We start from the raw sequence: 27060 nt of genomic DNA on the forward strand, positions 1-27060 counted from the left end.
ATAAATACAACTTAACACCTAGCTCACATTCTGGTTTTCTTTTAAAAATAATATTAATAAAGTTTTTATTTTTAGGCTTCATATGCAAAAAATTAAGTACCATGAAATATGGGATGTGTAAATATTCTTTACTTTCATATTAAGTAGTAAAAAACCCCTAAGTTTTTAAAAAGATGTGTTGACTTAGTTTTTCAAATAAAATTCATTGTAACATTTATTCAGCTCATTTTCTACATTAAATTTTAACAGAGGTTATATATTATTGATCTAAGGCTGCATAACAAATTATCTCTAGAGATATTGCCTTAAAACAACAAGAAACATTTATTATGTTATGGCTTCTGTGAGGCAGGAATTGGGGGTAATTTAGCTGGGCAGTTTTGTCTTAGTCCATCAAGATGACATTTCCATACATGCAGCCAACAAGCATATGAAAAAAAGCTCAGCATCATTTATCATTAGAGAAATGCAAATCATAACCACAATGAGATACTGTCTCATACCAGTCAGAATGGCTATTTTTAAAAAGTCAAAAAAATAACAGATGCTGGTGGGGTTGTGGAGAAAAAGGAATGCTTATACACTGTTGGTGGGAGTGTGAATTAGTTCAACCATTGTGGAAAGCAGTGTAGTGATTCCTCAAACACCTAAAAACAGAAACACCATTCAATCCAGCAATCCCATTACTGGGTATATACCCAAAGGAATGTAAATCATTCTATTATAAAGACACACGTGTGTGTGTGTGTGTGTGTGTGTGTGTGTATATTCATTGCAGTACTATTCACAATAGCAAAGACATGGAACCAAACTAAATGCCCATCAATGGTATACTGGATAAAGAAAATGTGGTACATATATACCATGGAATGCTATACAGTCATAAAAAGAATGAGATCATGTCCTCTGCAGGAACACGGGTGGAATTGGAGGCCATTATCCTTAGCAAACTCACACAGAAACAGAAAGCCAAATACTGCATGTTCTCACTTGTAAGGGGGAGCTGAATGATGAGAACACACAGACACATAGAGGGGAACAACACACACTGGGGCCTATTGGAGGGCGGAGGGGAGAGGGAGGGAGAGGATCAGGAAAAAGAACTAATGGGTATTCCGCTTATTATCTGGGTGACAAAATAATCTGTACGACACACCCCCATGACACAAGTTTACCTATGTAACAAACTCGCACATGTACCCCTGAACTTAAAAGTCAAATTAAAACAAAAAAAAAGATATCATCTCGGCAGATATGAAGCCTGACTGGAATTGAAGCTGCAGTTCCAAGATGTCCCACTCACATAGGTGGCAAGCTGGTGCTAGTTGTTAGGAGAAGGGCGCACTTCCTCTCCATGTGAGCTTTTCCTGAAATTGCCTAAGTATCTTCATAATAGGGTGACTGGCTTCCCCAGAAAGCAAACAACCTCAGGGAGTAAGAGAGAGGGCACAACATCTTCATAATACAGCCTCAGTTGTCATATGTCAATCCTACTCACAGTATTCTGAATGTCACTGGGGCCATACCCTAGGAGACTCTGAAGACCAGACAGAGGTTTCTTGACTTTGTTCTGCTGTTAAGGGAAAGCAACGTCACTTTTTAAAAATACGGGATATTGGAAAGGATCCCATTAAAATGGAGTGTGCTTTGCTTATTTATTTACAGAGGTAAATATGATGTTCACAGAAGCTTAAAGATGACCTTCCAACTTTTAATCTTTCTTTCTAAAAGAATTTATTAAATTACTTTAGAAAAATAAATGAAAAATGTATGTTTATTTTTTCTCCCCACCTCTTTCATTTGCAATATTTAAAGGCCTATGGCATAGTTTGCTCTTGGCAGGATAATTATAAATAAATGTTTGGTAGCAAAGAGGGTAAGCAGGAATTATTATTTTGCCCTCAGTATTTATATGTAAATTCACTTGGGTGAGTAACAATAAATAACAAGAGGATGAGTGATTGTCCGCTAATTGTTGGTTATTCAACACGCTGTTAGCCAGTATGGAGGTTATTTAGGTTCTTTCCAACTACATCTCCTTCTCTCCAACAGGTTACTTGAGGCACTTTGTTGTTTGTTATTAGGGACTGAAAAAACATCAGTTAGTTTAGTAGTTTGTTAGCAACCATGGATAAAAGCTTACTGGAGGAGAATAATAAATGAATATGTAAAGTGAGATGTTGGGATTGTTTGTTATTAATATTTATATCCTACCTCATTCATTCTGCCTGATCCCATTCTAGATGATCAGTGAAGGCATCTTAGACTCAAAGGATTACTGGACGCTTATGCAGACAGTTTGTAATCTGAAGGAAAATACACTATAATTACATTTTCTAATTGGCTAAATTATTGTCATTCTTTTCAGTTACTTTCTTTATTTTATTTTCCCATGACTTTTCTAATTCTCATAAGCTTGTAAATATGCTGCACATGACTAATTAAAGCCTCCCAGCTCAAAATCTATTCATCCTAGTATGTAAATGTTTTATGACCCACTTACGTCTAGTGTGAACACAGGAAAAGAGTATTTCTTACAGAAGTGCTTACCATGAAAACAAAGAAGCCCCACAAGGGAACGTACTTCTTTCTTTGTTTTTCCTTTTAAAATTGTGTTTCATTTTTAAATAAATATGTTATCATTTGTCTTTTATCCTCAGCTTATCTAACTGCTGTTGAATTTAGCTTTGGTTGAACACAGAGACTGGTCATAATATTCTCTTATATTTTGTTTCAGAAAAATTATTAACATTATATTGTGGTTAAACAGTTCAGTTTAAAATATTAATTAATGAAGATAAGACTCATAACACTAATTTCATTTCGTGGGAGGCCCTGAAAACATTAATGGCTCCTCTGCTCATCAAACACTTGGAAGGTATCAAAAGGGAAATTTACCTTGAAAAAGTATCCTAATCCTTATAAATTTTTAATTTAAGAATCCAGAATAAACATTTATTTCTGCAACACAAAATTCTAAAGTAATGAGTGTAGAATTTATATAATTTTAAAAAGTCTAAATTGTTTAGAAGTTAAGACTTCTATTCAGCTTGGAGGATACTGCCTTGGCTGTTGTGAACCAAGATTTTGTATTGCAACTATTCATAGAGTTGGGTAAGTTTATGTTGAATCAAAAAGAAATTGGGTCAGACTTGATACGGTTTTAAAATATCTTTTTTAACCAGAAGCCTAAAAACATATAATAATTTCTGCTTGTCCCTTCTGTTGTCATCTTATTGCTTTTTATGAGAATTTCTTGGATTCTGTCTCTCGACCTGGCCTTGTGCTTGTGACCTCAATGCCAGGCAAAAGAGCAGCCCCTCTGATGGATGTCAGCTGTTAAGACTCCTTAGTTCATTCTGTTTTTACTCACTCCCCCAAAAACAAAAATGAAAAACTTTAACTTATTTTTCTTTTTTCATTTTTTTTTTTTTTTTTTTGAGATGGAGTCTCGCTTTGTCGCCCAGGCTGGAGTGCAGTGGGCGATCTCGGCTCACTGCACCCTCCGCCTCCCAGGTTCAAGTGATTCTCCTGCCTCAGCCTCCTGAGTAGCTGGGATTACAGGCGCCCGCTACCACGCCCAGCTAATTTTTGTATTTTTAGAAGCGACCAGATTTCACCATGTTCGTCAGGCTGGTCTTGAACTCCTGACCTTGTGAACCTCCCGCCTCGGCCTCCCAAAGTGCTGAGATTACAGGCATGCGCCACCACTCCTGGCCCTAAGCTATTTTTCTAAACCATTAATTTCCTAAGAGAAGCCACTGGAATGAGAGACAAAATAGGAGTTTCATTTGTTATGCAAATTACAACTAGAGAGTAAAGGAGGAAGGAAAAGAAAGGCTAGCCAAAGTGTCATTATTAAAACATCCTTTGCGATGATGTCTATACTATCAATAGGGCTGAGGTCTGGTTTATCTTCCCGCTAGTACATTTGCATCAGTTGCCCAGGTCACCAATGAAACTTGTTTCCATTGTCTCCTATCCAGTAGGAGACAGCATATTTGTCAACCCATTGTATGTTGTTTAATCCTTGCTATTCTAGTAACTGTAAACCTGGGTTAATGCTTGCTTGTAGTTTCTATTATTCCATATTGAATAATTAAATCTAAATCTCTCTATGTACCATTTTGAAGGCAGGGTGAAAATATTGTTTGAAGGTAGGGTGTACTTAAATTAGAGTGATGTGGTTTGCTTTAGTTTCTGGACTGTGAGATTTGATGCTAATCTAAAAAAGAGAGAACTCTGCTTATACATATATAAGTGTGTGTGTGTATGTATGTGTGTGTGTGTGTGTGTGTATATAGATGTGTATGTGTGTGTGTATATGTATATTCACCCCGTAGTCTCTCAGGATAACTCTAGCCTCTCCCAGGATATGTACTTATTCCTCCCCAATTAAAAATAAACACAACAAAAGGAAGTAGGATAAACTTACTCCTTAGTAGGCTTACGACTAAGAGGTGGAAGGAGGCAAGGTCAGAAGAGCCTTCGGTGCTATTTTGGAAGAAAGGGAAACAGGGCCTACTTAACCACCCTTCCATGACCTGTGGTTTGAGAAACCCAGCTCTGAACCGTTCCCACACAACAGCTGTTTTTCCGCATCACCATCAGACAGGAAGTGGAATGGCACATAGAATGCAATTTATAGGATCTGTTCTCTCAGAAAGTGAAACAGGATCTCCAGGCTATTAAATTCACTGCGGTGCAGGATCTGAACTCACTTGTTAAACAGAATTGTCTGCCTAGTAAAAGAAAACTTCCATTTGTAAAAAACTAAAAAGTTTTCAGAAGCATTATGCAAATAGTTAAGAAGTCTTGGGTTTAAATAAAACTTATTTTGAAAATGTAGAGACATTTTGATCCATTTAATTATCATAACAAGACAACAAACTGATCTAAAAAAACTCCACCAACACCGACAACCATATAAAAACCAAAAGTTCTACTCCCTCTAGGACCATGCGAGAAATGGTAACAGAAATTCCAGCCACATTTAAAATAGGAACCAAAATCTATCTAAGATGCTGTGCAGACCTGGCTCTATTAACTGCATCCAATTCTGGGGCTAAACAAATACTAAAAGGTAAAGATGAGAAAATAGGTAATGTCCATTTTAAAAAATAGGTATTTTTCTAGTTTGGATGTTCCATCTAACTCTGATTATTCAATTAAAATCTTATTGCCAAAACTCTTCACCCTGCCAGTATGATTTGACTTTGAGGCTCTTGCAAAATCCATGTGCAATTATTTCACTGGCATTCCAGTAGTTATCTGTTGGTTTCCCAAAAGATCGCCAGCCCAGGAGCCCGTTGATTGAAGTGCTACCTCTCCCCGAGTGAGAAGCTTAGTGTCACTTGTGTCCCATGCATAATTTCTTTGACTGAAATAAAAATTTAAGCTTCCATGCTGTGCTTGGCAATCCTTGTTTAAAAAGTGTCTAAAAAGAGTATATTCAAGAGTGATCAAAAGAACCATCTGTAGTCCAAACCAGTCGCTCCTTTGCATTCTTGAAAGCAGTCTGAAGAATCTCCCGTCTTTTAGCTCTCTTCTTACTTCAGTAAATTTATGAAAGAGAAGGAAATACCCTCCGGGTCTGTGGGTGTGCAGTTTGCTTGTTTCCTTTGCCGTTGGCTCGCCCTCCTTGGCCATTTTGTGTGTTTCTTGAACAGTTCTATGAGGATGGGTATATTCTCCAAATGGCCACTGGAGGGCACAAAAGTACAATGTTTGCCTTCAAGTTAGGCCTTTGTGGTTTCATTGTTCATCTGAAACATAATCTAGGCTTCTTAAGATATTCAATTAGACATGACATTTTCACTTTTAGAGCACAACTATTAAATACCTACCTTGTCATCTACCTTTTGTCAGTGGTATTCTGAATAAGATCAAAACCAAAAGTTATGTTTCTAACATTACTAATATAAAAATGTATATTAATATATTTTCATTCCTTATATGTATATTTCACATATTTTGAAAATCTTTCATATTTTAAGGTATCCATCCAAATTCATGATTTAAAATTTTCACAAGGAAATTGTTTCACTTTGAGACATGTATGAATGTATGAATACAAAGTGTGTTCAGACATCTTCCCATGGGGAAAAGAGAAAATGTTGAGGTGATATTGAAAAGTACACTGACCCGAGATGCACAAAAGAAAATAGTTTTATTTTCTTGCTGCTTTAACTATCTAAATGCCTGTGTATCTCGCTTTATAGCATAGGATGCTTATAGCAAGTCAGTATCAAAATAGACTTCTTCCTTTTTTTTGAGATGGAGTTTTGCTCTTGTCGCCTAGACTGGAGTGCAATGGCATAATATAATCTTGACTCACTGCAACCTCCACCTCCCAGGTTCAAGAAATTCTCCTGCCTCAGCCTCCTGAGTAGCTGGGATTACAAGTGCCCACCACCATGCCCGGCTAATTTTTATATTTTTAGTAGAGATGGGTTTTTACCATGTTGGCCAGGCTGGTCTCAAACTCCTGACTTCAGGTGATCTGCCTGCCTCGGCCTCCCAAAGTGTTGGTATTACAGGCATGAGCCACCATGTCAGGCCCAAAATAGACCTTGTATTTAGAATAATACATCTCTCCAAAATGGCATCTTCATGCTAGCATTTTTTTTTTTTTGAAAAAACTTTTATCATTATCTTAACATAAAAAATGACGTGAATTATTGCAGAAAGTCTTAAAATGCATATTAAAGTTATATAACAAATAGCCGTGACAACATTCAAAATGACCCACAAATTATAAAAACCGGCCTACTGCTTTCATAGCAGAAACTGTTCCCTCAGTAAAAGGCCTCCCAATTGGTTACCTGCTCCATATCTTCTTCCTATTGTCTCTAGATTTAACTTTCCAAAGCACATGGTCATGTTAGCTGGATTTTCCCCATTACATTTGTATCAAGTTGGAACTCCTTTTGGGGGCATTAATGGAACTTCACTGTGTAATCTTTATTTGGCCACTTTCTTCACAGCCACTCCTTTCAAACTTCATGCTCTCATAGGGCTATTAAAGAATCCTTAAATGGTCTGTTTGTGAAGCTATAGCTACCATTTCTTTAGAAAATAAAAATAATTTCCAAGAGTAATTGTACTCACTGCATGCTAGCTACTACACAAACTACTATACATACATACTCTCAATCTCACTCCGAAGTCTCAGATGTGTTTATGTACCTTATAGGTAAGGAAATTGAACGTTAGTGAGGCAATGATTCCTTAGATGTCACTGTATGTGTGATGGCAAAGTTCATGCATCTAAATGACACTGGTATACTGTTCTGTTTGCATATTTTCATGCTGCTGTGGATTTTGTGCTACATGAAAACAGTGAGAGATATGTACCCAAGGTATATCCTGGAAGGTAATCTTAAATCTTATCTTCTTCCAAGCAGAACTCTTACTTCCTCTATGCTACTGTTGCACTTTTGGGTGTCAGCATGTTGAATGCTTATGTATTAACAATCCTTTGTAGAGTGGGGGATCCAGAGTTTGGGCAGGGTGTATATTCATCTCAGTGTCTTAATCACCCAAGAGAATGGCTGGCATATTGGATTGGATCTGTAAATGAGGACTCTCCCATTTGCCAATCAGACTTTGAAAAAAGTAGGCTTATTTCACATCATAGATGCTCATCAAATTTTGAAACACATACATTTTATTTTCTAAAAAGGTATTTCTTGTAAATGTATTAAATATATGTTTGGTTTTCCTTTTAAAATTTCTGGACAGTGTTATTTGTAAATATCAAGGATACGTTACGTTAGTATTACTTATAAGTTATTTATAATGGAGGCACTTAACATTTACATTTACATAGAGGTAGAATACAAAGTGAATTTCTAAAGACAGCTACCTAAAGGATTTGTCTCTGCTCTGTGGTTGGGGTGCTCTTTCACAGTAGCCACTGCCTCTCTTCTAGTCTCTCCCACTGCTGAGTCAGAGCCCTGCTCCATCCCTGCAGGGACTATTCCATTCCTGGAAGCAAGATGGCTCTACCAAGCTACTTAGTTGAACCCAGCTGCTTGCTCCCAATCCCCACAAGTCCAATGAGATAAGTGGCTCTTTTTTCCCTAATGAGTGACAAAGCACATCCTATGTTCATGTCTGAACTGGTTCCAGCTAGGATTTCATGAATGCATTGCTGCTATGTTAAAATGGACTCTTCCTTATGTTGGTCAACAAGACTTTTTCCTTGAGCTTTGCTAAAAAGCAGCTAAGATTTGTATTGAGTCTGCATGTTAGGACATAGTGTCATAAATAAGGGATGACGTTTTCATGACAAGTCTTAAATAAAGCTATAACAATTTTTTTTTTTACCAAACAGAATCAGGTGAGATGTTTCCTGATTTTCTTCACATTTGAACATATTTGTTGCCAACTCAGTTTGTAAAGCTACTAAAAGTCAATTGAGCTTCTTGAGGGCCAGAACTAAGTTTTTATTTCTTTGTGTCATAACATAGTGACTGACTTATGTTCAGAGTCAAATTAATATTTAGCTATTTGAAAGTTTATTTGCTTTAAGTGCAAAAGTCAATGTCTTAGTGTGTAAACATTCGTGTACACAGTGGTTATCAGGACCACTGATATAAAGCACTTTTAGAATTGCTGAACTTTCCCATGTATATCTAACTTGCTCTTATGATGACAAAATCACTCTATGTTGAAATTCCTGTTCAATTTTCATTTAGTGTTTTCACTGAAGGTAAATTTGACTTTTTAATAGGGAAAAACTACAATCCCTTTGAGAAAAACAGTATCTAACAGAAACCAAATTGAAATTTGGTTTTATTCCACAATCCAGTTAAAGTGTAATAAAAAATGAAGCCAAAACATGGATTGAGATTACTAAAAAGATTTCTGTTGGAGAGAAAGTGATCTATGGGTTTCATGCAATCAGAAAGATAATTCTGCCTCGTAACTAGTATTTCTCTTTTTTTAAATCTCTCTCTCTCTCCCCCCATATCATCCCTCTCCCCCCACCAGCCATATGGATGAAAATATAGGAAAGCTACAGTATATGAGATGAGAAAGTATATGTTATCTTTTTAATTCTCTCTTTTTTAAAAAATCAAGGAACAGGAAAAGAAACTCTCTTCTTGGAGGTGTTAAAGTTTGTGATGGTAGTTACATTAACAGTTCAGGAGGCAAGTGAATTACCAGTATTAAATTAAGCCCAGCCTAAAGCTGCCTCCTTTCCTATTTTAAGTTCACCCTAAAGTTTTCTCCATACAGTGAACTGTAACTTAATGAGGAGTAAACAGACTGTAACCTACTCTTGTATTAATCAGAGAGCTCTGGCCAATCACTGGTGGCCGATTGCTCAAACCTTGTCTGACTAAAGCAGATGCTGAGCTGTAACCAATCCAGCTGTTTCTGTACCTCACTTCTGTTTTTTTGGACCTCATTTTCCTTTTTCTGTCCATAAATGTTATCCGACCAAGGGGCAGCCCCAGAGTTGCTCTGAATTTATTTTGGTTATGAGGAGTGCCCAATTTGCAAGTCTTTCTTGGCTCAATTAAATTCTGTTAAATTTGTCTAAAGATTTTCTTTTAATGCCAGTAATAAAAACGTTTTAACACTTAATAAAAAAGTTAGTTTGCATTAAAACACACTGTCAATGTTCAGGTAAGTGGTACTGAATTCCTGTAACTTTAGAAATATAAGATTTATAGAAATCTTTTCATACAAGTTTTTTTCTATTTTTTTAGATACAGAAACTGAGCCTGGAGGGGTAGAATTGCCACAGATCACACAGTTATTAGTAGATCACTGTGCATTCGTATCTTCCACTTTCTGTAGTAACATTCATCACCCCCATGTTACTTTACTAACCAATTATTGAATTACTTTTCTTTTCTTTTTTTTTTTTTTTTAACAGGATAGGTATTTGTGTATTTTTAAACTTAACTTCATTTCAGAAGTGTTAATCAATGTCCACATTTGTAATAAAGACAATTCAGCAGAATTATGTCTCTGAATTAACTATATATTGCGAAAATCTGTTGGTTTGGCCCAGGAAAATATTCATTACTGTACCATCTGATAGTAGCAATTTCTAAACACATGCATAATTGTTAAATAGAAATAAATAACTAAGTGACAGTTGAACTCCCAAACAAAACCTCCAACCGGACGGCTGGTTATAGGCTGTCCTTGTTCGTTGGATTATGAAGATTTAACCTGTTTAAAGGTAGAAATGCTTTTCTTTCTTTCTTTTTTTTTTTTTTTCTCTGAGGCGGAGTCTCGCTCTGTCACCCAGGCTGGAGTGCAGTGGCGCGATCTCGGCTCACTGCAAGCTCTGCCTCCCGGGTTCACGCCATTCTCCTGCCTCAGCCTCCCGAGTAGCTGGGACTACAGGTGCCCGCCACCACGCCCGGCTAATTTTTTTGTATTTTTAGTAGAGATGGGGTTTCACCATGTTAGCCAGGATGGTCTCGATCTCCTGACTTCGTGATCTGCCCACCTCGGCCTCCCAAAGTGCTTTTCTTTAAATAATTAGTTTTGAAAAATTTCTTGAATATGTCTCTACGTATTTTCTGGATATAGTTAGAATACTGGGTAAAATATAATCTCTCCCTTGTATCAAAGACCTTGCAGTGCATCAGGGTCAACATGAATTCCTGTGGGGACTGTTCCCCAGGAAGAAAGTAAAGCAGACCATGATATGTGCATACAGATCCCAAGATAAAAACTGCAAACTTTAAAAAAACAGACTATCTGATAACTGATTTGGATGACATTTGCTTCTTTCTCTTAAAAAGTGAAGTGTAGCAGCAAAAAGAAATCCAAGTAGAATTTCATTGCTTAGTGTAGTAGCTGACACATGTTCAAAATGTTTACTATATAACTGATGGCACCAGTTAGAGGTGCTATTTTATATGATGAATGTTTTGATGAAAAAGAAAATTAAAACTTAAATCTGAAGAAAATAAGTATATTGACTCATTGATGTATACACTTTTGATATGTACTTTTAAATGACAACTTATGCAATTATGTTATAAATTCTTTGAAAGCAACTACCAAGGCTTTTGATTCTCTATAATTTGCACAGGGCTAACTCAGAAGGTACTTGATACATGTTTGCTGGATAAATGGACAGAAGAATGAGTGAGCCTCCTTACTGACCACTTAGAGTTTGCTGAATTTAAATGACTGTATCAGAATTTGAATAAAATTAGCAGATATCTGTGAGATTTCATTTTCTTTGTTTTATTCCATAAATGTTTATAGAAGATCAATATTTGCACACAGTGGTGAAGGAGACAGGTTTATCTCTCTCTCTCTCCTGGAAGCTATATTCTAATAAAAATATACAAATAAATGCATTAACAAATAATCTACCATGATAATTGTTATAGAAGAAACAAGCAGAATTCTGTGATTGCGTAGGGTGTGAGTTTGTGGGAAATATTTTTTAAATGAGTGGTCAGGGAAGGTCTCTCTGAGGAAGTGACATTTACATTAAGAATCCAGTGACAGGAATAGGAGGGTGCAGCTATGATGGTCCCGAAGAGGTTGGAGTGCATGAGAAACTAAAATAAGATCTAGTGGCCGAGACTTAACAAGTTTCAAACATACGGCAGGTGAGGAGAGGCAGGTAGCTTCCGCAAGACCTATGGGCCCTAGTTCATTAATTGCAGAATAGGCATCATCTAAATGTTTAACATAGCCATTTAATTTTCACACCAAATCAGAAGCATGGATAATTGCTCCTTGCATTTACAGAAGAGGAAATGGAATCTTAAGGTATTTCGTTAACTTGGCCAAGATTGCAGCTAGTATGTGTACCATCATCAGATTTCTGATTTGCAAATGGTTAACTTAAGATATGTTGCTGAAGATGGACTGTTGCTGAGGAGAGAGTCACAAGGAGGGGAGGTCAACTGGGAATTAACATGGTGGTTCAGGTGAGAGAGAGTGCTGGTATTAAAGGTGGTGGCAACTAGGGACTCCCAGAAGGAACAGGCACATGTATTTGCTGATGGATTTGAGATGGGTTATGAGGGAGAAGGGGATGGATGGTGCTGCCGCTTTGTGATACAGAGAAAATCAGAGGAGAAGCAGGTTTGAGGAAAATCAAGATTTCAGTTTTGGATAAAGTCTGAGCCTCATGAGATTATGACATTTCTGGCAAAAAAAAAAAAAAAAAAAAAAAAAAAAAAAAAAAAAAAAAAAAAAAAATTCTGTCAAAAGCAAAATAATTTTTGTGAAAAAGGTTCTGAAATTCCATGGATATTCTCAGTACTCTCCTCCTCACCTGCTCATCAATTCCCTGCAAAAATTACTTTTAATATTAAATGAGGCCCTTAACATGAATACAATATTCTTTTGAAATAATTAGTAATTGACAACTCAAGGTAAAATCCAGACTGGGCCTGTTTTATTTTGTGTGTGTGGCCAGTTTGCTAAGAATGATTATGACATTTTTAAATGCTTGGAAATAAAATAAAAAGAAGTGTAATATTTTCTGACATATGAAAATCATATATAACTCAGGTCTCAGGCTCCATAAATAAAGTTTTATCGAAACATAACCCTTTCCATTTGTTTATATATTGCCTTTGCCTGCTTCTGTACTACAACAGCAGAGCTAAGTAGTTCTGGAGGGCTGTAAATATTCACTACAAAGCTCATTGCAGAAAAAGTTTATGGACCCCTACTCCAGGGCAATATTCTTCTTTCTAAGAGAAGCTTAATCAATAACATTTTTCTTTAGTTAGGGTTTTACCCAAATATAATATAGTTAGAAATGGGCTGAAATCAGTTTCTCTCTCTTAAGCATATTTTCTACATTATTAAAAATATTTCAGTGAAAACAAACAAAAACGTTTAGAGGCAAACTTTTAAAGGCTTCTAAATAATAAAGTCTTACTACTGTGTTTTGAAGTGAGACTAGTAATTTAGCTGTAGGCAAACTTCATTAGAATATATCTATACATAAACTTATATACAACATAAATTATATAGAATGTATAAATTATACAATACTAGTTAAAGAACAGACTTTTAAAAGAACAATATAGCCAATATTTCATGACCAAATGGAAAAAGTATTGCCTTTAGGGCAGAAATAATTTGCCGTTTCACTTGTCGTTGCCTTAAAGATCATCTTTCTACAATTTCCTTTCTCTTAATGGATACAGTGTTACTTGAAACTCCCAGTAGAACATTAATGGTGTCTAAGTGTCCTAGTGTTAGCTCTGAGTTAGCTCTGAGTGGTTGTGAATTTGTTTCGGTTGTTCATAAGTGGATTTGGTAATGCTGATTTAAAGATGAACTCAGCTGTCTAAATATGCAGATATATGATGCTGCAGGATTTTACGGTAAAGCATTTTACCATCATACTTCTGTGATGTGATAAATATGAGAGACAAAAAGTGTTTATGCTATACAGAATTGTTTGCAGAAGAGGTCTTATTAGTACTTTTAAATTATGACAGGATCTAAAATATCATAGTTTATATGTTTCATAGCCCATGGTTGAGCTACCAACAGAAGATTCAGAAGCAGTTTTGAAGGGAATGTTTTCCTTTTTATCTTGAGTGCCTTTCATTTGTAACATAAGAAAGGAAGACTTTCACATTCAAAGTGACTCATGAATATTCTCAGATTAAAAGCAAGGCTATAACAAGATCATAACTATGGCCACAAGACAGTGTGGTTAGGGTTAAAAAGACAAATTCTGGAGACAGAATGCTTCAAATCCTGACTCCACGACTGCTTCACAGTGTAGCCTTCAACTCCACAGCTATCTGTGAGGTCATCTAATCTCTCTGAGCCTCAGATTCCTCATCTGGAAAATAGGATAATAAGAGGTTGAGATGGAAGGGAGACCAACAAGGTCTACTAGATGCTGCCAGGAGGAATATCTCCCACTGAGAGACTTGAACATTGGGAAGACAGTTACACTCCAAGCAGATCTTCAGAGGGAAGGCATTGAGAGTGGAGAAGGGAGGATGCAGACACTGGGCTGAAGAGGGAGTAAGCTGGAAACCCTCCATGGGGCTGCTGAGCAATGGAACTCACTCCTGGCCCCCAGTGATTCCTGGAGAAGGGGTGGGTTGAACAGGTAAGGAGTGATTTGTTCTTGCCATAGACCCCTGGAATCCCAGCTGCAGGAGATCCCACAACTCCCACAGACACTTCAGACACTTAAGCTAGCAGGGATTGCTGCTTAGAGAGGTAGCAGGGGCAGTACTTCAGCCTATGCGGAGCTCCAAGGTTTGGTGCAGGAATGGCTGCTGTGGAGCACAGCCAGGGATGCTTATCACCCAGACCTAAAGAAAGCAGGGTGGTCTTGCTGTGGGGTGGGGCCAGTCTGATCTGAGTACCTGACTGTCTGCTGGCCTGTACTGGAGCTTCAACCTGGCCATGCCCAATTTTAATGCAGCCTTGGATGCCCAACTAGGGTGCTTCCTGAAGGCCCTCATCATAGCTGCCTCACCAGCAGATGGAATCTGACCATCACGGAGCCCTAGGAGACTAGCCTGCATACAGCCCCCCCACACAGCAACCTCGCCCTCCTGCTCTGCTAGCAGGCAGTCACTTACGGCCCTCCTACTGTTTTTCCGGGGCATGCAAGTGCAGGCAGACCTTGCCTCCCCTCTGTTGTTGGCACACGTGTGTGCATGCAACATGAGCACACTCCATAGCCCTGCTCCTAATGATGTACAGTCTGCCACACTGCCACTACTCGTGTAAGTGTGCATGAATGCCATTGCACTGCCCCTGTTGACATGAAGGTATCCCACCATGCCACCATCTGTGCAAATGCACATGTGGACACTGCCAACCCACTTTCACCATAATTGTGCCCAAGCTGATGTGCAGACACCACATTGTGCCACTATACTGTGGCTGCTGGCATGCAAAAGCCAGCACATATAACTCTGCCACTGTTCTGATGAAGCACTTTGACTGGCAACCCCCATCAGTGTTGTGGCCAGCAAAATGGAAACTCCTCAGCCTCTCCAGTGCAGCAGGTTCCTAACCTCCAGGAGAGACAGAATAGAACTGGGGCCCAGTACCAACCCTCTAGCATTAAAGCACACAGTCCAGGAGTGTTTGTGCTGAGTCCTGGCCCCTGAAATCTTCCAAAAATGAAGCCAGTCAACTGAAACCATCTTATACCACAAATAAACCCCAGGGTTTGAGGGCATAAAAGATCATAAAAGCAAAATACCCCATCTAAAGGACAGCAACTTCAAAGATTAAAGGAACATCACTCTACACAGTTGAGAAAGAACCAGTGCAAGAAATCTGGCAACTCAAAAAATCAGAATGTCTTCTTACCTCCAAACAGCCGCACTAGTTCCCCAGAAATGGTTCTTAACCAGGCTAAAATGGCGAAATGACACACATAGAATTCAGAATATAGATAGGAGCGAAGATCATGGAGATTCAAGAGAAAGACAAAACTCAATCTAAGGAATCTAAGGAATACAATAAAACAATACGGGAGCAGAAAGATGAAATGGCCATTTAGAGAAAGAAACAAACTGATCTGATGGAGCTGAAGTATACACTACAGAAATTTCATAATGCAATAACAAATGTTAACAGCAATAACAAATATAAACCAAGCTGAACCAAAAAAAAAAATCTCAGAGCTAGAAGACTGGTTTTCTGAATTAACTGTCAGACAAAAATAAAGAAAAAAGAATTAAAAAGAATGAACAAGTATGGGATAATGTAAACAGATCAAATCTATGACTCACTGGAATTCCTGAAAGAGAGGGAGACAAAGCAAGCAACTTGCAAAGCATATTTGAGGAAATTATTCATGACAATTTCTTCAACCTCAGTAGAGAGGTCAACATTCAAATTCAGGAAATGGAAAGAATCCCTGAAAGATACTATAAAAGACAACCATCCCCAAGACACATAGTCATCAGGCACTCCAAGGTTGACACGAAAGAAAAAAAAAATTAAAGCAGCTAGACAGAAGGAGCAGGTCACCTACAAAAGGAATCCCATCAGGCTAAAGGCAGGACTTTCAGCAGAAATCCTACAGGTCAGAAGATACTGGTTACCTATAGTCAACATTCTTAAAGAAAAGAAATTCCAACAAAGATTTTCATATCCAGCCAAACAAACCTTCATAAATGAAGGAGAAATAAAATCCTTTTCAGACTAGCAGATGCTAAAGAAATTTGTTACTAGCAGAATTGCCTTACAAGAGGCTCTTAAGGAAATGCCAAAGATTAAAAAAAGACCATTACCAGCCACCAAAAAAAACCACACTTTTAACATACATAGACCATTGACATTATAAAGCAACTATGAAATCAAGTCTGCATAATAACCAGCTAACAGTCATGCACAGTGGTTCATGCCTGTAATCCTAGTACTTTGGGAGGCTGAGGTAGGTGGATCATCTGAGGTCAGGAGTTTGAGACCAGCCTGGCCAACATGGTGAAACTCCATTTCTACTAAAAATAAAAAATTAGCCGGGTATGTGGCATGCACCTGTAATCTCAGCTACCTGGGAGACTGAGGCAGAATTACTGGAACCTGGGAGGTGGAGGTTGTAGTAAGCCGAGGTTACATGACTGCACTGTAGCCTGGGCAACAGAGCGAGACTCTGTCTCAAAAAAAAAAAAAAAAAAAAAAATCCAATAACCAGCTAACAACATGATGACAGGATCAAATCCACACATATTAATATTAACCTTGAATGTAAACAGGTTAAATGCCACAATGAAAAGGCACCGAACAAAAAATTGGACAAAGAAGCAAGACCCAACTGTATGCTGTCTTCAAGAGACCCATCTCACATGCAACAGCTCACATGGGCTCAAAGTAAAGGGATGGAGAAAAATCTACCAAGTAAATGAAAAACAAAACAAAAGCATGGGTTGCTATTCTAACTTCAGACAAAACAGACTTTAAGGCGACAATGATAAATAAAGGCAAAGAAGGGCATTATATAATGGTAAACTATTCAATTCAATAAAAGGACTTAACTCTCCTAAATATACATGCATCCAATGCATGAGCACCAAGATTCATAAAACAAGTTCTTAGAGACTTACAAAGAAACTTAGGTAACCACACAATAATAGTGGCAGACTTCTATACCCCATTTGTTAACAGATCATTGAGGTGGAAAACTAACAAAGATATTCAGGACCTGAACTCAACCCTTGACCAAATGAACCTAACAGACATCTATCTATAGAACACTTCACCTCAAAACATCAGAATCTACATTAGTCTCGTCTGTATATGGCACATACTCTAAAATTGACTACATAGTTGACCATAAAATAATTCTCAACAAATTTAAAAGAAATGAAATTATACCCACCACACTCTCAGACCATAATGCAATAAAAATAGAAATCAATACTAAGAAGATCACTTAAAACCATACAATTACATGGAAATTAAACAACATGCTCCTGATTTACTTTGGTTTAAGCAATGAAATTAAGGCAGAAATCAAGAAGTTATTTGAAACTAATGAGAACAAGGATCTAATATACAAGAATCACTAAGACACAGCTAAAGCAGTGTTAAAAGGAGAGTTTACAGCACTAAATGGCCATATCAAAAAGTTAGAATATCACAAATTAACAACCTAACATCACATCTAGAGGAACTAGATAAACAAGAGCAAACCAACCCCAAAGCTAGCAGAAGACAAGAAATAACCAAAATCAGAGCCAAACTCAAGAAAATTGAGATGTGAAAAACCATATGAAGATCAATAAAACTAGAAGTTAGTTCTTTGAAAGAATAAGAATGATAGACCACTAGCTAGAGAAAAAGAGAGAAGATCCAAATAAACACAATCAGAAATGATAAAGGGGACAATGCCACTGACTCTACAGAAATACAAAACCCTCAGAGACTATTATAACACCTTTATGCAAACAAATGAGAAAAGCTACAATAAATGGATAAATTTCTGGAAACTTACCACCTCTCAAAGATTGAATGAGGAAGATACTGAAACCCTAAACAGGTCATAATGTATTCCAAAATTAAATAGTAATAAAAAGCCAATTAACCAAAAAAAAGCCCAGGTGGATTGACAGTCAAATTCTATAAGATGTATAAATAAGAACTGGTACCAATCCTGTGGAAACTATTCTAAAGAATTGAGGAGGAGGGACTGTTCCCTAACTCATTCTATGGGGTGAGCATCATTCTGATACCAAAATCTAGCAGAGACACAACCAAAAAAGAAATCACCAGGCCAATATCCTTGATGAACATAGATGTAAAAATCCTCAATAAAATACCAGCAACACATCAAAAAGCTAATCCACCATGATCAAGTAGGCTTTATCACTGGGATGCAAGGTTAATTCAATATACACAAATCAATAAATATGATTCATCACATAAGTGGAACTAAAAACAAAAACCATAAGACCTTATCATTGGACGCCAAAAAGGAATTTTGATAAAATTCAATATCCCTTCACGTTAAAAACCCTTGACAAACTAGGCATTGAAGGAACATACTTCAAAATAATAAGAGCCACCTATGACAACATCATAAAGAATAAGCAAAACCTGGAAGCATTCCCCTTGAGAATTGGAACAAGACAATGATGCCAATTCTCACCACTCCTATTCAATATAGTACTGGAATTCATAGCCAGAGCAATCAGGCAAGACAAAATAAATAAATAAATAAATAAAAGGCATCCATATAGGAAGAGAGGAAGTCAAACTATCTCTCTTTGCATTTTACATCTGTAAATGATTTTACATCTATAAAACTTCATAGTCTGTACCTGAAAGCTCCCAGATCTGAAAAACAACTTCAGCAAAGTTTCGGGACACAAAATCAATGTCTCAGCTCACTGCAAGCTCCGCCTCCCGGGTTTACGCTGCCTCAGCCTCCCGAGTAGCTGAGACTACAGGCGCCCGCCTAGTTTTTCGTATTTTTTTTAGTAGAGATGGGGTTTCACCATGAACCGTGTTAGCCAGGATGGTCTCGATCTCCTGACCTTGTGATCTGCCTGCCTCGGCCTCCCAAAGTGTTGGGATTACAGGCCTGAGCCACCGCGCCCGGCCGTCAGTTTCATTTCTATAACAACATTCAAGCTGAGTGCCAAATCAAGAATGCAACACCATTCACAATAACCACCCAAACAAAAAATAAAATACCTATGAATACAGCTAGTCAGGGAGGTGAAAGATCTCTACAAAGTGAATTACACAACACTGCTGAAAGAAATCAGAGATGTCATAAAGAAATGAAAAAGCATTTCATGCTCATAAATAGGCAGAATTAATATTATTAAAATGGCCATACTGCCCAAAGCAATTTACAGATTCAGTATTATTACTATCAAACTACCAATTATATTCTTCACGGTATTAGAAAAAAAAAAATTCTAAAATTCATATGGAGACAAAAAAAAGCCCAGTAGCCACATCAATCCTAAGCAAAAAGAACAAACTTAGAAGCATCACAGTACTTGACTTCAAACTATACTACAGGATACAGTAACCAAAACAGCATGGTGCTAGTACAAAAACAGACAAATAAACCATTAGAATGGAATAAAGACCCCAGAAATAAAGTTGTACACCTATCATCATTTGATCTTCGACAACGTGAATGTAAACAATCAATGGAGAAAGGACTCTATATTTCATAAATAGTGCTGGGACAACTGGCTAGTTATATGCAGATGATTGAAACTGTATCCCTTCCTTATACTATATACAAAAATCAACTCAAGATGGATTAAATACTTAAATGCAAAGCATAGAAGTATAAAAACCCTTGAAGATAACCTAAGAAATACTATTCTGGACATAGGCACTGGCAAAGATTTCATAATGAAGGCACCAAAAGGAATTGCAATAAAAAGAAGCTGACAAATGGGAAGTAATTAAACTAAAGAGTTTCTGCAAAGCAAAATAAACTATCAATAGAGTAAACAGATAACCTACAGAATGGAAGAAAATATTTGCAAACTGTGCATCTAACAAAGAGCTAATATCCAGACTCTATAAGCAATGTAAACAAATTAACAAGCAAAAAACAACCAACTTCATTAAACAGTGGGCAAAGGACATGACCAGACACTTTTCAAGACACATGCATGCAGCCAACAAGTATATGAAAAAATGCTCAACATCGTTAATTATTAGAAAAATGCAAATCTAAATCATAATGAGGTACCATCTCACACCAGTCAGAATGGCTATTACTAAAAAGTCAAAAAATAACAGATACTGGTGAGGTTGAATACTTATACACTGCTAGTGGAAATGTTAATTAGTTAAGCCATTGCCGAAAGCAGTTTGGTAATTTTTCAAAGAACTTAAAGCAGAACTACTGTTCAATCCAAAAGTCCATAATTGAGTATATACCCAAAGGAATATAAATTGCTCTTCCATAAAAACATGTGCACATATATGATCATTGCAGCACTATTCACAATAGCAAAGACATAGAACCAACTTAAATGCCCGTCAATGATAAACTGGATAAAGAAAATGTGGTACATATACACTATGGAATATTATGCAGCCATAAAAAGAATGAGATCATGTCCTTTGCAGCAGAAAAGATAGAGCTGGAGGCCATTATCCTAAATGAACTGGAGGCCATTATCCTAAGCGAACTAAGGCAGGAACAGAAAACCAAATACTGCCTGTTATCATTTATAAGTAGCAGCTAAATACTGAGTATACATAAACACCAAGAAGGGAACAATAGACACCAGGGCCTATTTGATAGTGGAGGGTGGGACAAAGGTGAGGATTGCAAAACTACCTATTAGGTACTATGGTTATTACTTGGGTGATGACATGATTTGTATACCAAATGCCCACAACACTATTTACCTACATAACAAACTTGCACATGTACTCCTGAAACTAAAAGTTAAAAACAAACAAACAAAATATAACAAAAACAAGAAAATGAGGATAATAATAATGGGGAGACCCTAACTCAAAGGATTAAATGAAAGAATAGAAATAAAATGCTTAGCTCAGTGCCTGGCACAAACCAAGCGTTCAATTCCAACAAATTGTCCTGAAAATGTATATTCATTAGTCCACATTTCTCTTTCATGATCTTATAAATTTTACAAAGCTTTCTGGGAAGTGTAGGAGAAAGAGTTGGTAAGTGCTCCACTGGTTGTCCTAGCACAAACACTTTGCTGCTCCCTAAGGTCTGCATCCTTAAAAAGGACGTGGAGAATCTCCCTTATGCATGTGAGGTATGTTTATTTGGAGGGAGAAATAACTGTACTGGGGTCATGGAGTAATTCCAGGGAGGGGACTTTGGGCTGGGAACTCCAAGAAGCTCCCAGTGTTTCATAATATCTTCTTGTAGGACTCTGGCAAAGCTGCACCTCTTATTTATGGAAGCGTTAGGTCTCAGCATGAAGATCCCTGCAGAAAATAGTTATGAGAAGACAGTGAATACACTCTTTGGGAATTTTCCCTAAATTATAAACAAACACAGTTATTCTATGGGTAATGCTGAGAGTGGTCAGTGGCCTTTTGGAATTTTCTAACCCTGGGCACCCAATTTAGGAGGTGTGGTTAGAATACATAGCAAGTATTCTCTTTGAGTGAAGATGTGTTTGATTTAGGGGGATGTAGAGTTCAGTGATTTCTACTGTTTTGTTTTTTTTTTTTTTTTCTCTCCTAGAGAACAAGGAGAATCTTCACTCTTCTATCAGTCGAGGATAATACAATAGGGAGGATAATAGAGTAAGTACCTAGTAGTCTTTAAAAGAAATGCCTAGGTCAAAATGTCAGGGTTAGAAGGTAAGGAAAGATACCTGAAAACTTTAAAGAATATGTTGTCTACATTGAGCCTAGGAAGAAAAAAGTTAGAAGTAGGACTGAAATAGAATTGGGAAAAAAAAGAAAGAGCAAGGATGGTTGGAATCCAATCTCATCCTTCATCAAATGTCATGTTGGGTGTGTTCAAAGTAGCATTCTCTGCATTCTGAAAGGCAAAAGTGGCCATGATATGCAGTGCTAACATTTCCAGCGAACTTCTCTGTGGCAGGCTGAAAAATGGTTCCCCAAAGATGGTCCTAATTCCTGGGACCTGTAAATAGACGCTAAATACTATCCCAAGTATTCTTAAGAAAAGGAAACAGAGTGAGCTTACACACACACACACACACGCGCGTGCACGCACACCAAAAGGAAAGGTAAAGACAGAGGTAAAGGTTGGAGTGACACAACCACAAACCACAGAATGCCAGTAGCCACCAGAATCTGGAAGGGGAGAGAAATGGATTCTCCTTCAGAACCTCCAGAAGAAGTGTGCTTCTGATAGCCTGATTGGGCCCTGTGACACTAATGTAAGAATTCTGGGCTCCAAACGTGTGAGAGAATAAATTTCTGTTATTTTAAACCACTCAGTTTGTGGTAATTTGTCACATTAGCCACAGAAAACTAATATAATGTCATTACTACTTTTATTATCATTCTAATTATTATAGATTTTCCTGATTCTATTTGCTCATTGTTTCTTCCTTCCTGAAGTCATTCTCGGCCATTACAAAATTATTATTTTTCCTTTCTCCTGAGTTAGATTACACTGTGTATGCCATTGTAAACACAATTTCTTTGGCTCAATTACAGGATGCTAAGTCATAAAAACTATGTCTATCAGTCACCAATGAAGTTCTCAAACAAATTATTTCTTTCCACAGAACAAATCTTTATCAAACTGCATGCCAATTAAGTGAAGTAATTACACCCTTAAGAGATGCAATTTTCAAATTTAGTTTCTCGAAACCATATACTACAGATGTTCAAGTTTTAATGTGTATCTATCTGGAAAACGATGAAGAAGCTTGGTAACACAAAGACATTAGACAAAATATAACAAACCATTTGAACATTTATAACATTGTGTTTGCATTTTTCTGTCAGCATTATGTGAATAGAATCATACTCAAAGATGAACCGCCATGAATAATGAAATAATGCTACTTCGTGTCCTCCCAGTGGGTAAAAGGGAGCTCTGAGACATTCCTCTGTGCACCATGTTGTAAATCAACTGCTTCACTGCTCTAAATGGTACCCTAGTGACCAGAAAAGGCACATTAAACATCCCAGAGTACCTGTCACTAGCAGGAAGAAGCTTTGTATTTGTTCCATATTTCATCCATGAATATAGTAATATTCAAAAGTCATATTTCTTAAGTCTCCATAAAGTCTGGTATTAAGATGACTCAGTCCACATCTCTAGAATAACTAAGAGTTTCCTCTTCTACAGAATGAAGGAGCTGGAGTTGGAGATCCCTCCCACCTCTGAAGTTGTGTAATTGAAGGATAGTGACCCAGTGTGGCCACCCTGCTATTTGAAGACTTACTCAAAGTTTTCAAACGGACTAATCATGTGAGACTGTGATTTAGCGAGGAAAACAGCCAGAATAAACGTGTCAGTGTCTCAGTTTTATGGTGGCTTCATGTGCAGCACTGTGACCTATGCCCCGGAGTTTTTCTCATACCAGATGAAGCTTGTTCTACCGTCTTCACAAGGACACAACATTTGTCATGAGTAAATGTTTCTTTTCTCTTGATATCATTCCGATTATATCAAAATGTGCTTTGAAACAACAAGCAGTAGAATCGCTTGATATAATCTTGTCCTCAGTTGACATGTTTACTTATTTTTATCCAGACTATGTTTGAAGTCCAACATGAGCTCATTTCTCATGCTGGGGTGGAATTTATGAAGGGATCCAATTCTTTTGCATCTTTAGAGATTATCTCATGAAGCAAAGTTCAATTTAGAACTCTGAGATCTAACACTGATTACTTAAGTTTACGAGGAAATACACAAAAAAAAGTCTGAATGTCCAGACAAAAACTGGAAAAAAAAAACTTATCTGTATCTGTTTCATCCTTTATAAAATGGAAACCTACAAATGTTTTCCTAATAAAATTGTAGTGAACCTGCACAAAGTATGCCTCTACATCATATTTGCTATTACTATTGTGGCTATTTCTATTACTGCCTAAAGTATTGTCTAAAGTGAACACAAATTTAGAGATACTGCTACACTAAATAACACTTTCTACTATTTAATTAATGTCTATATCATAATTAGTATACAATCATAGTAGATTTATTCAATATGACACTATCATAATAACTTATTTCAAAGAAGTTTTGAAATATTGATTTCATAATATAAAATATTTTGAGAATCCTTCACCCAGGGAAGTTTTATTTATATAATTATTATCTACTTCTAATAGAGCCCATCCCACAAATCCCCAATAATACTGGCTCTACTTCTGCTGCAGTATAATGTTGCATTAGCAAGTTCACCTGTAATTTACTAGTTAACACACACCCTGGAGTCTCTTTAGATAATTCCCAAACCTCCTGCTTTCATCTAACGAAAATGAATATCTTTCCTTGTTGGTAAATATATGAGTTTCAGATGACTACAGTGCAAGCTGGTGAGCCTTGTTTTTCTAATTTATGTTTTAATTAATTTCCTTTCCAATTTGCTCCATTTTATTCATTCTTTTCCTCTCATATGTTTGCAATACTTCCTAGGGAATAACACCTACATTTTGAATTACACATTTGTTGAATGCATCTTTTAGGTAATTAAGATGTTAACAAAGACAAGACTCAAGTATGATCCTTAAAGAATTTCTTGGCCTGGCACGATGGCTCACGCCTGTAATCCCAGCAGTTTGGGAGACTGAGGTGGGCGGATCACGAGGTCAGGAGATGGAGACTATCCTGGCTAACATGGTGAAACCCCGTCTCTATGAAAACATACAAAAAAAATTAGCTGAGTGTGGTGGCAGGCGCCTGTAGTCCCAGCTACTCAGGAGGCTGAGGCAGGAGAATGACGTGAACCCAGGAGGTGGAGCTTGCAGTGAGCCAAGATCACTCCAGTGCACTCCAGCCTGGGTGACAGAGCAAGACTCTGTCTCAAACAAAAACCAAAACCAAAAAACATTTCTTTGCATATTTAATCAACCATTACACATATCACGAATTGGAATCAATTTCCATTTTTCCAGTTTTCATTTGAACCATGAAAATCATAGGGTTAGACTTTTTCCTGACTATACACAATTCAAAAAAAAAAAAAAAAAAAAAAAAATCCTTAGTTTAATTTTGAAGGGTTGTAAATAAGAATGGCAGGTTTTTAAAAACACGCTTGTGTTTTGCAATCTTCCAGTAATATAAAGAACCCAGCACAAACTGATAAACTCTATCTGTTCTTACAGTTTAAAAATGAAAAGAAGATCAAGAAGTTTAGACAGAGACTTGGATCCTCAACCAATTCTAATTCTGCTACTTAGAGAAAAATCCATCTCACAAAATTATTAGAACCAGCAACACTAAGAATGCTGGCTGATATCTTACGCCTGTTCTTTGATTGTAGATATAGTTTTGGTTAATTAATATTTAAAATGGGTAGCTATGCTCAAAAGTGACACCTTCATTTTGGTGCTAGCTGACTTCTAAACAAACTAATATTAGTTGAGCTAAAGAGGAAAAAAAAAAAAAAAAAAGCAAGAAACATGAAAAGCAGAGGCATTAAACCAGCTCACTTTGAGTTTTCTGGACATTCCATTTTGTATACATCTCTCTTTCCATTTTCATTTATATAGGAGTTATGCCAAAAACACTAGTTTACCAAATGATGTGATGTATTTCTTTGTCACCATAAAAGCATCTAAATATTCATTTCAGTAAAATATCTCTTAGGCATTTAACTTAAGTGTTAAACTGGTACTTTCTCAGAGTTCAATTTGAGGTGGATAAGACCATAGTAACTAAATACAACAAGTGTCACTGTAAGGGAAGCCCTCAGGTGGTCTCCCTAATTATTTCATACTAATTAGCTCAGATAGTAAAAGGTTCTGTTTTATTACCTTGATGCAAGTGGCTGATGCTTTGGGATAGTTAATTCTGCTATATTTCATTTTTAAATGAAAATGTGATTACCTGGATATAGCTTTTTATTGTGCTTTAATATTGTCAATAGGTAAAACATTACAGGGAAAAAAGATTATTGTTCAAATTTCTTAACATTGATAGCTAAATTGCAATTTACTTTCTAGTTTTTAAATATTGAACTGCATTAATCAAACACTATTCTGGTACTTAGCTTCACATTGTTAAAACTAGAGACAAAGGCCACGTAAATGGAAACTTTAGGGAGAAAATATTAGCTGTGTTTTACCTTATATGGTGAACATGTATTTAATTTTCCCTTCACTACTTAAATAACTCAAATAGTAATTCCATGGTGCTTTTTAAGTTCTTACTAATCCTAAGTATTTAGTTATGTGATCATTTTTATCTTTGAATAACAGTCATCATTCTCCTTTCCTGCATTGTCATAACCGTCATGTTTCCATGGAAACTGTGGAGAAAGAATAAAATGGTAAAACACCTCCATGTAGGTCTAAGTTGACAGGGTTGTTTTTTATTAGGCGCTTCAATTATTTAGACAGATAAGAATATGTTCAGTGGCCTAATAAATGGTGTAGAATAATAGTTGATCTTTCAAAAACAGGAAATTATGTTTCCAGCTAATAGAACTTAACCATTTCTGTTAAGAACTAGTTATTTGGTGGTGAGGCGTGGGGGTGTTTTGTTTTCTTCTTTATTTTGTATTGTACTGTTTGAATTTTCTGTTATCATGTAAAATAAAACAACAAAATAAAAAAATCTTTAAAAAGAACTAGTTATTTGTTATATTCTTGATACATATATGTTAACTTTTACCAAATATAAGAGACAAATATAGCTACCTTTTAGATAGACATTTAAAATAGAAAAATAATTATTCAATGCACATAAAGGGATTTAGAGAAATCTTATAAAATCTACTTGGAGTTTCATCCAAATTATTGTTTACTTTCAACATTCTGCTCCTCTAAAAATCATACATCTTATAAAAGCAACCAACGTTAACTTAACTACAAGTTAATTGTATTTGAATCTCTGAAGGGATCCAGAGGACACTGGTGTATTACTTGGTTCTAAAAAGGAAGATTTGCCTTTTGCTTTGTATATGATTTATTTGTTGATGTTGTTTGTTAAAC

At 36.7% G+C, this 27060-nt stretch overlaps 1 protein-coding gene across 3 annotated transcripts in view; it reads right to left on the minus strand.

Moving 5' to 3' along the window:
* Window positions 1–27060, minus strand: part of PRKG1 (protein kinase cGMP-dependent 1) — a 1334297-nt gene that overhangs the window by 72928 nt on the left and 1234309 nt on the right. The gene's annotated exons all lie outside the window — the stretch shown is intronic.

This window comes from Chlorocebus sabaeus, chromosome 9 (genome assembly GCF_047675955.1).
Source record: "Chlorocebus sabaeus isolate Y175 chromosome 9, mChlSab1.0.hap1, whole genome shotgun sequence".
Lineage (NCBI taxonomy): Eukaryota > Metazoa > Chordata > Mammalia > Primates > Cercopithecidae > Chlorocebus > Chlorocebus sabaeus.